This window comes from Astyanax mexicanus, chromosome 3 (genome assembly GCF_023375975.1).
Source record: "Astyanax mexicanus isolate ESR-SI-001 chromosome 3, AstMex3_surface, whole genome shotgun sequence".
Taxonomy (NCBI): Eukaryota; Metazoa; Chordata; class Actinopteri; order Characiformes; family Acestrorhamphidae; genus Astyanax; species Astyanax mexicanus.
In genome coordinates this window covers 33,398,439-33,407,661 of record NC_064410.1, presented here as the reverse complement: position 1 = coordinate 33,407,661, position 9,223 = coordinate 33,398,439, and the positions used below count along the sequence as shown (strand labels likewise).

The 9,223-nt window shown below is 36.9% G+C and overlaps 1 long non-coding RNA gene across 1 annotated transcript; it reads left to right on the top strand.

The window, feature by feature from the left end:
- Nucleotides 1-277: 277 nt before the first annotated feature.
- On the top strand, nt 278-1,399 carry LOC111189376 (uncharacterized). Its single transcript, XR_007438483.1, has 3 exons — nt 278-371; nt 765-834; nt 1,010-1,399. It is a non-coding gene; the product is annotated as an uncharacterized LOC111189376 (long non-coding RNA).
- The last annotated feature ends 7,824 nt before the right edge of the window (nt 1,400-9,223 follow it).

The window sequence follows — 9,223 nt, the reverse complement described above, 5'->3', positions numbered from 1 at the left end:
AGTTTTTTATATATCGAGGTGTTAGCATTTATTCTAGCGAATTTTGAAGCGCCAGTGCATTGTTTTAGATGGGCTGATGCTAACTAGCCTGTTAGCTCAATAGCTAAGTAGCCTCACTGGCGATATTCAGCGTTTTTTTTATCAGTCGCCGTAATATTTTATTAGATATCTCAGTTATCCCTTTCTGTATGGTTAGTTAGACCTGGGTTTATACGATCTGTATGTGGGCTGTTTAACGTGATAGCCAGTGATATACAAATTACTTCCACTCTTTTAGGGACCAGATCAGCAATAGAAGCCTTTATAAAGGCTCGCATAGAGAAGGAGAGGCTCTTCACTGGGGAGAAAAACTCTGCTCTCTCAGCTTGGAAGTAAGGGCTTATTTTAGCTAAACTAGTTAGTTATTTAACGATAATATATTATTATTCTATTGCATCTTAAATGATGCAGCTGTTACACTTTGATACATTAATCCAACCAGCTAGCTAACTGCTTATGATTACAGTAATAAAACAATAGGTTTGTGGCAAATAAGTTGACAGAAAGCCTGCTTTAGAAAACTAAATAGTTAGTACGTAACTAATGCATTGTCAGTTACAGTATAACTAAGCTAATATTAAGCTAATAACTGCTTAAGTTATACATTCATGCATTTAGGTATCTTTCTAAACTAGTAAAAAAAATGTAGGTAGATATTGCAAAATATTTTCCTGAACTATAAAGCATCTTAATGCCATAATTTGTTTTTGTTTGTTCTTTGACAGGACTATTCTTCTGGAATTGGGGCTTGCGGACAAAGTTACGCCCCAACAAGCCAGAAAAAAATGGGACAAAGTAAGTTCAAAGATTAACCTGAAATTGTGTAGAATAATGAACAATGTATTTTATAGATTTTTATGTACTGATTTGAGTGTAGTTTACATATGTTAATAATTGTTCATGTTAAAGTATAATTCAGTTAGAGAGGATAGCAGATTGAGGTTAGATTACAGGTTTAATTTTATTTTAGGAGCTGAAGTGTCCGCCTTCAGGGAGTGGGACAGACAATGGGGAAGCCACTGCAGCTACTTGGCCCTGGTTCAGCCTCATGGATGAGGCTCTTGGCAATCGACCATCAGTCACACCACCTTTGCTAATAGCCTCATCTAATGAGGAGGAACCAGGGCCATCTTCTGTTGTGGCATCCCCGTTGTCCGAGCAGAGAGGAAGGAAGCGGCAGGAAACTCTTCTTGACCTCCTGCGAGAGGACATGGAGAGAGAGAGGGAGAGAGAAGAGAGGCAAGAGAGAGCAGAGCAGGAGCGGTCAGACCACTTGTATAACCTCTTAGAAAAGCTTGTTAACAAAATTAACTAATATTTATTCATGCATATTCAAAAATTAAAGTTGCTGTTTTAAGAACTGTCATTTGTGTGTGTGTGTGTGTGTGTGTGTTTTTTTTTTTTTTAAAGCAGTCGTGGTAAACTAATGCATGCCTTGCAGGTATTCTATACCGAAATTTACTTAATGGGTTGTTCGTTGTAGATTAACACTTGCTGAAATTCATACTCTTGAAGTGTTTGCATTTTTTATTCTAAACACACTAACAGAACAAGACTAATATTAACAGTGAGTAGAACAAGTGAACTGGTTTAAAGTGGCACAAATAAGACAATGGAATAAGACATTTTAAACTAGAACATTAAGCAAAAAAAAAAGTGCTGTGACGGAGCACCCGTGCATCATGTACTGAGCCAGGAAAGCCAATAAAAACATCCAGAAACTTTGCCTGGTGGTCACAGACAGCCTGAAATTGCACAGAGGGGTAGAGCTTCCGGTTTCTGTAGCACTGTGCATCAGGTTCTCCAGGGGCTTTGATACGCACATGACACCCATCTATGGCACCCACTACAGAGTGAAAAGCTGTATGGTTTCCCAGCCTCACGAAGCCATCAGAGATGCTCTGCAGTTCTTCGGGTTTTGGGTGCCGGATAACTTTGGGTAGGATTTGCCGCATTTCACTGGCCACTCTGTGAATTACACGGTGCACTGTAGAACGGGGCATAGCAAAAGCACGGGAAACAACGCGGTATGATGTGCCACAGGCCAACCAAAAAAGAAAAACTAACACCTCAATGGTCCCCCCCCAACCATGGGTGCCTTCGTGCTTGATAAGTTGAAAAAGCACTTTCAGGGATTCACGGCTCAGGCGAAAGTCAGGCTTGGTGTCTTGGGTGTCGTCCAGAATTATTCTCAAAAGTGGTACACTTGTATTCAGAGAACAGTATCTTGAAGGTCTTTCTCCCTGCAAGAAATGAAAAATAGATTTTATATATGCTGTTTGTGTATTTATTTATTTATTTATTTATTTATTGTTAATAAATGAATTGTCTGCATGTGTATAGTTATAGTATAGTATCACTTTTAAGTTAGCATAAAATAAAATGCGTATTTGCAAAAACAGATTAATGCTTTCCTTTAAATATACCTTTTAGGCTTAAAAGACAGCATTTGTCTGTCTGCATATAAACTTTTTTTCCCCACAATTTTCAATTAATTGAATGCTGTATCAGCTTGATTATAACTATCTAATCAATATAATTGTATTAAATAAACAATGTAGGTATGCTTCTTAGTGTTATGTACATATTGTTATAATAATTATCATAATGATTATTATAATTATTAATATTATTAATAATAATAATGGCTTAATTAGCTAATTGTTTATACAGTACTATAGTTTTTACAGTTAAATAATTGGGGGTAGGGGGAGTATTAATAGTTGAATTTTTACCTCAGTTTATAAGAGAAAAGTTTTTACCTCAGAGAAAATCTGAGCCACAGCCATAGTTTTTACAGTTAATTAATTAGGGGGTGGGGGGAGTATTAATAGATTATTTTTTACCTCAGTGTATAAGAGGAAAGTTTTTACAGATCTTACCTGTTCAAGGGCAGAAATCAGCGCTCTTCTTCTCAAATTTCGGCGTCTGGCTGCAGCACGTCGGCTTTCGCGTCTCTGTCGCTCTTCCTCCAGCGCAAAAACTATTAAAAGTGCAATAAAAACGGCAAGAGGTGCGTCCATAATGCCGGTAGGGTGATGAGGTGGTTCCCGCGGCTGAGGTAAGTAAACAGTGGGCGCGTGCTGTGGGCGGGGCCAAGTAGTGACGCAGTCGCTGCCTAACTAGAGAGTCCCAATGGGCTCCTTGCACTCACGGCTCTGACGCATTTCTGTTTTCAAATAATGGCTCGGACGTTTCCGGTTGTATTGTTTACATTCGTCTGTATAGGCAAAACAATCCGTGTATCATTCGTTCATTTGATATTCAATTGAGAATCAAAATCGGAAAATTAAAAAACCAATTCGTTTTTTCGTTTTTTCGTTTTTGAATATAATACCAAAAAACGAATAACGGCTTGTATTTTGTATTTTTATTTGGTTATCCAAACAAAAATTGGAAATTTAAAAAACGGACCAGGAGCCGAATTTGATTTTGATTTTGAACTTGACCCATTTGTGTGCCCCGGAAGTTACTGATTTGTTTATTCTTGGTGGGTTTCTGTTGCGCGGGAGTTCACTGCAGTGTTATCTACACAGTCTGTATTGCTGTAGGCTTTGGATGGAGTTGAGGATGGAGAGTTTTATCTTGTTCAGAGGAACTAAACGCGTTGCAGTGAAAGAAGACGATATGACAACAGAAAATACATGTCTTTTTCGGTTAAGGTCGTGTTGAACACAGAACCTTCTAACACTCATTGCAGAACATCGCTGGATCCCCATTTGCTGCAACGTGCACGAAATCTCTTCATGCGTCTTACCACCTTCAAAAAGATCTTTAATTAGGCCAGAATGTGGTTCCAGTCCGGCCATGCTGCCTACAGCAATACAGACTGTGTAGATAACACTGCAGTGAACTCCCGCGCAACAGAAACCCACCAAGAATAAACAAATCAGTAACTTCCGGGGCACACAAATGGGTCAAGTTCAAAATCAAAATCAAATTCGGCTCCTGGTCCGTTTTTTAAATTTCCAATTTTTGTTTGGATAACCAAATAAAAATACAAAATACAAGCCGTTATTCGTTTTTTGGTATTATATTCAAAAACGAAAAAACGAAAAAACGAATTGGTTTTTCAATTTTCCAATTTTGATTCTCAATTGAATATCAAATGAACGAATGATACACGGATTCAAAACGTACATTTTTTACTAGCGAGAGGTCAAAATGAGTATCCAGCGTGAAGTTTTCAAGCCGTTTTCAGCACTGTTGTGTTCCTTTTTGCACGGCGTCTGCTAAGTTTTAAGGAAGCTTTAAGCTAATAAATCTAATAAACAGTGGCTAATGAACATTAGTCGGGACCACTTTACCATTTCGCCATATTAAAGGTCTGTAGCAAACATTTCATACCAGACTACCTGTATAAACCAGAAACGTCAGAAGCTTGGAGACGACTGGCAAAGCATGCCACTGCTTTTTAAATGGAATAATTAACGTTACAGCACCCAGGCTCCATGTATTTGGGAGAGGAGATCAGCCTACTTGCCTGAATGATCCACCAGCTAGCATTTTTATTATTATTATTATTATTATTATTATTATTATTGTTGTTATTATTATTATAATAGCTAATTATTATTATTATTAATAATATTATTAAAATATTATAGCTAGCATTTGTATTCTTATTTTTTACTAATATAGCTAGCGTTTTTATTAGTATAGCTTGATATTATTATTATTATAGCTAGCATTATTATTATTATTATTATTATTATTATTATTATAGCTATATATTATTATAAATTGTACTATTATTATTATTATTATTATTATTATTATTATTATTATTATTATTGCTAGCATTTTTATTATTATAGCCAGCATTTGTCTAATTATTTTTATAATGATTATTATAGTTTGCGTTATTATTATTACTAGCATTTTATTAGACTTCCATTTGATAACAGGAGAAACTATCAATAATGCACCTAGCAAGCTATTTAGCTATACTAGCTAATGCTGAGCTATGTGGGCTAACGTAAAATATAAGAAAAAAAACTTTGTAGTGTGTAGGTATGATATAGTTTATAGGCATATAGTTTAAAGCCTTTCTCTAATTTTCTAGTGGTAGGCTTTACTGGTCTCCTTGACGTTGAGGTTAATTTTTAGAAGCTCTTGTAAACACCAGCTGATAATACTGCCATAACGAGTGTATTGGAAAAGCCAAACAGGAAACGCTGGAGCAGCACTGATGAGAATGCGGAAGTAGTTGTGCAAAGAGCGCATAATGTGTCTTATAAGGCTGGATGGCGGTTAGAACGCTGTCTAGTTAAACAGCTGTCTACGTAGTCAGTGCCTATGTAGAGAGCTCACTAGGTTTTGGGACAGACCCTATATGTGCCCACAAATATTCAGCTAACTTAAAGTAGTTGAGTAAAGCTTTGAAATATCCAATCTTATAAGTTCATATAAGTTCAAACAACTTATGGGTTCACAGTGTGCATAACACCTACAGGAACTTTTATAGCATCTTTCCTATAGGCATTATTATGAAAAAATATGCTTCCAATACTTTAATTAGCTCACAGTTCTCAACTCAGACTTTACAGAACATATCAAGGACTTGCTGCAACAATTGGAAATATTATTGGAATTCAGTGAGTTCTTTAGAAATAACCCTTCTTTTATACATATTTGTAAAGGTAGACTGCATTGCCAGGTGCTTGATTTGATTATGTTACTTTACTTGCCGTCGCCAAGCAAACACTCTCTGAGACGTTAATACATTACACCTACAGGAACTTTTATAATATCCTATTCTGTATCTATATGCATTAATATACATACAGTAACATATGCTGCGAAATGTTTTCACGTTTCAATAGCTCACAGTTATCAACTAAGTAATAGTAAAGTGTTATGAAAGGAAGAAAAATAATGAACTTGCTTGCTGAAGCAATGCAACCTTATTACAGTACCATGCTGGAGTTCAGTTAACTTGTCAAAACGATTAATTCTTTCACACATATTTGCAGACTGCATGGCTAAGTGTTTGATTTATTACACACAGTAATTTTATTCTTATTGTTCTGACAGACTGTAATATGCTACAGGACGCACAAGGAGTTACATGGTTTCTTCTCTTTTATTTAAAAAGTGCTGCCTAATGTTTATATGATCCACATAGTCATTCTGACAGACTGTAATATAATACAAATAGTGTAGAGGGTGTTTTATTATGCCTTTATTCAGAGGTGTCAAATAACAAAGTTCTTAAAGAAGAACTCCAGTGTAAAATGGACTTTTGGTGTAGTAAAACATAATAAAAAATACTTACCTGCAACAGCACAGTGTGGCCACGGTTCGGTTCGTATCGTGGTTCTTGAGCCACGGTAGCGGTTCGGTTTCAATATATCAATATTAGAGCTTAGATTCTCTGCCCGAACCGAGATTTCCCACCACTTTCCTTGGGCTGGGTCGGGCTCCATAAAATATAGATTCCCAATCCCATACAGAATGGGATTAGAATATGAGCGCGAGGGAGATAAAAGCACGTGTTCTGTAGTGAAACAGGAGATACAGTATGAGGAATAAACACCACACAGCTACAAGTCCTTCTGAGAAGCAGCTTTGAGAATCTTTACCTGTGAGTAGCTCATACAGCTGAACATCCCACGCGGGAGGATAAACTGATAAATCTCTCTCTCTCTCTCGTACTCACTCCTAGTTGATAATTTTGGTGAAAATTAGTGAAACCTGTAAAGTTTATTAAGTTTTTGAGTTTGTTTATGTGTTTCTCAGATTGATCTCTCTGATGTGATGGGTAAAAACTAATAAAACTAGCAAACTCACTCTAAAAGCGAATCAAAACTAACTGAATTTAAGGAGAAAAAAAAAAAAAAAAAATATATATATATATATATAATGAAACATGAAAAACTATTATAACCTTGTAAATTACATCAGTTAGAATGTACAGAGAACTGTTACATCCCTATCTTGGATAAAAAGCCCACCTCCATTCTCCCACAGCATTTCAAGATCCAGAAGTTTGTCAAAACACCCATCAGACTGGGTGACATGGGGCATAATTTGCCGCGAAAAATTGTTTTTTACACCGTTATCCGGGCTTAAAGTAGCTCCACACCTCCTTGCTAGAATCCAGAGAGCCCTGACATTTAAAATGAAGAACCTCATTAAAAACCTCTGTTTACATCCCATAACACTAGCTTCAGCTCCGTACGCCACCATCTTTGTAATGAAAATAACCTAGACATATGTATATAGTCTATGTATATATAGTAGGTGCAGGTCAGTATCCTCTGCTGAGACTTGCAAATCGCCACGTTGTTAAGATACCAACCTGCCAAAGTCAGAGTTGCACCTGCCCTTAAAGGGAATGACTACTGGCACACTGATTGTTTTTTTTCACGTTACGGCCAAAACACACTCATAATTAATTAATGGACTTAGTACATGGCTTTTGAGCGTTTCGAGCTACATAAGGTGTGTTTTTTGCGCCCTCACAATACCAGAGACACACAGATACGCCCTAAATCAAGCTGCATGTTCTGCAATTGTCTGGTGCACTATAGATCACTAAAATAAGGCCCTTTATGTCTTTCGAATAAGCATGCAACAGTGATAGGTTGCTTTTCTCCCCATTATATCACTGAAGGCTGTCCCAGTTTCCTTTCTTTGCCTGAAGAGAAACAAAGCAGATGTCAGTATTGTATTAATGAAAGATCACTGCTTTCTCAATTTCTTCTCCTAAACCCAAACGCCTTAGGAGAAAAGACGAGATTACTAACATTTATCTGTGCTGGAACTTTCTGAGGGTAAATGAGAAAAGTTCTTCTGCTCTCATTTCTGAAAGCTTCCTGTGGTAACCTATATGAGACATAGTTTTGATTGTTCAGCCCAGAACATGCCTCTTAATCATATCACTGAGGGACGTAGATTAAAGTATACTAAGTATTATTATGCTATAGTGCACTAAAGTGTACTTGTAGCCACATTATTAATCGGTATATTTAAAGGGTGATAAAATGGAACAACTTTTTTTGTACTTATTATACTTTAATTGTATAGAAATAGTACGAAAGTCTTACTTAAATTATGCTTAGTGTACTTAACTATACTAAAATGAAACGTTTTAAAATATATACTTAGGTAACATTTAAACATACATAAACATGTATGTAACCCAATATTTTAAATATGCTTACAGTAAAATTATAATACATTTAGTGAGTAATACAACTGTATCACTATTATACACCTGGGGCCTCATGTACTAAAGGTGCGTACGCACAAAAACATAGCTAGCCATATTTCACGGTCACGGTCAGATGTACTAAATTTGACTTGAACGTGAGAAAGTGCGTTCCCCCACGGCATTTTCGTTTCGGTCGTACGTCTTTTTTTTGTGCGTATATATTGTGTTTTTGTCATTTGGCGACACTTAGAGGCGATGCATTGAAATTACAACTAAGATTTCCTTTACGCACAGATTGTAATAAGTCATTATTGGGTAAAATAAAGTGAATTAATCAGACAATTAAACAGTAATTAACCAGACAATTTCATTGGCTTACTGAAATAATCATTCAACGTGTTTCTGCTTAGCCTAGATTATATAAACATGCATGAAATGTTGCGTTGGAGTTGTTGGAGATGGCAGCGTTGGCATTATCGGAAGATATTGCTAATGGCCAAATTCGTCGAGAGCGCATTTTCCGTGACCATTATGATTTTTTGGCCCATGATGATGACTGGCTTATAAGCCGTTTCAGATTTCCAATTTTCTATCCTCTTGGAACTCTGTGCTGAGTTGGGTCCCGTTTTGGAGAGAGAAACGGCGAGGAGTAGTGCATTGCCAGTTCCTTTACAGATACTGACAACGCTCGGCTTCCTGGCAACTGGCTCGTTCCAAAGAGAACTGGCAGACCGGTCGGGGATGTCCCAGTCATCTTTGAGCCGTGCCATGCCAGCTGTTTTGGATGGGATCATCTGCATGTCAGCTAGGTATATAAGGTTCCCATATGATGCGGTTGACCAGGCAAACATCAAAGCGCAATTTGCAGCGATAGCGGTTTTCCTAATGTAATCGGAGCGATCGGCTGCACACACATTGCTATAAAGGCACCATCTGAGGAAGAATTTTCTTATGTGAATAGAAAGCACTTTCATTCCATAAACGTGCAAATTATCTGTGATGCAAAAATGTGCCTTACTAATGTAG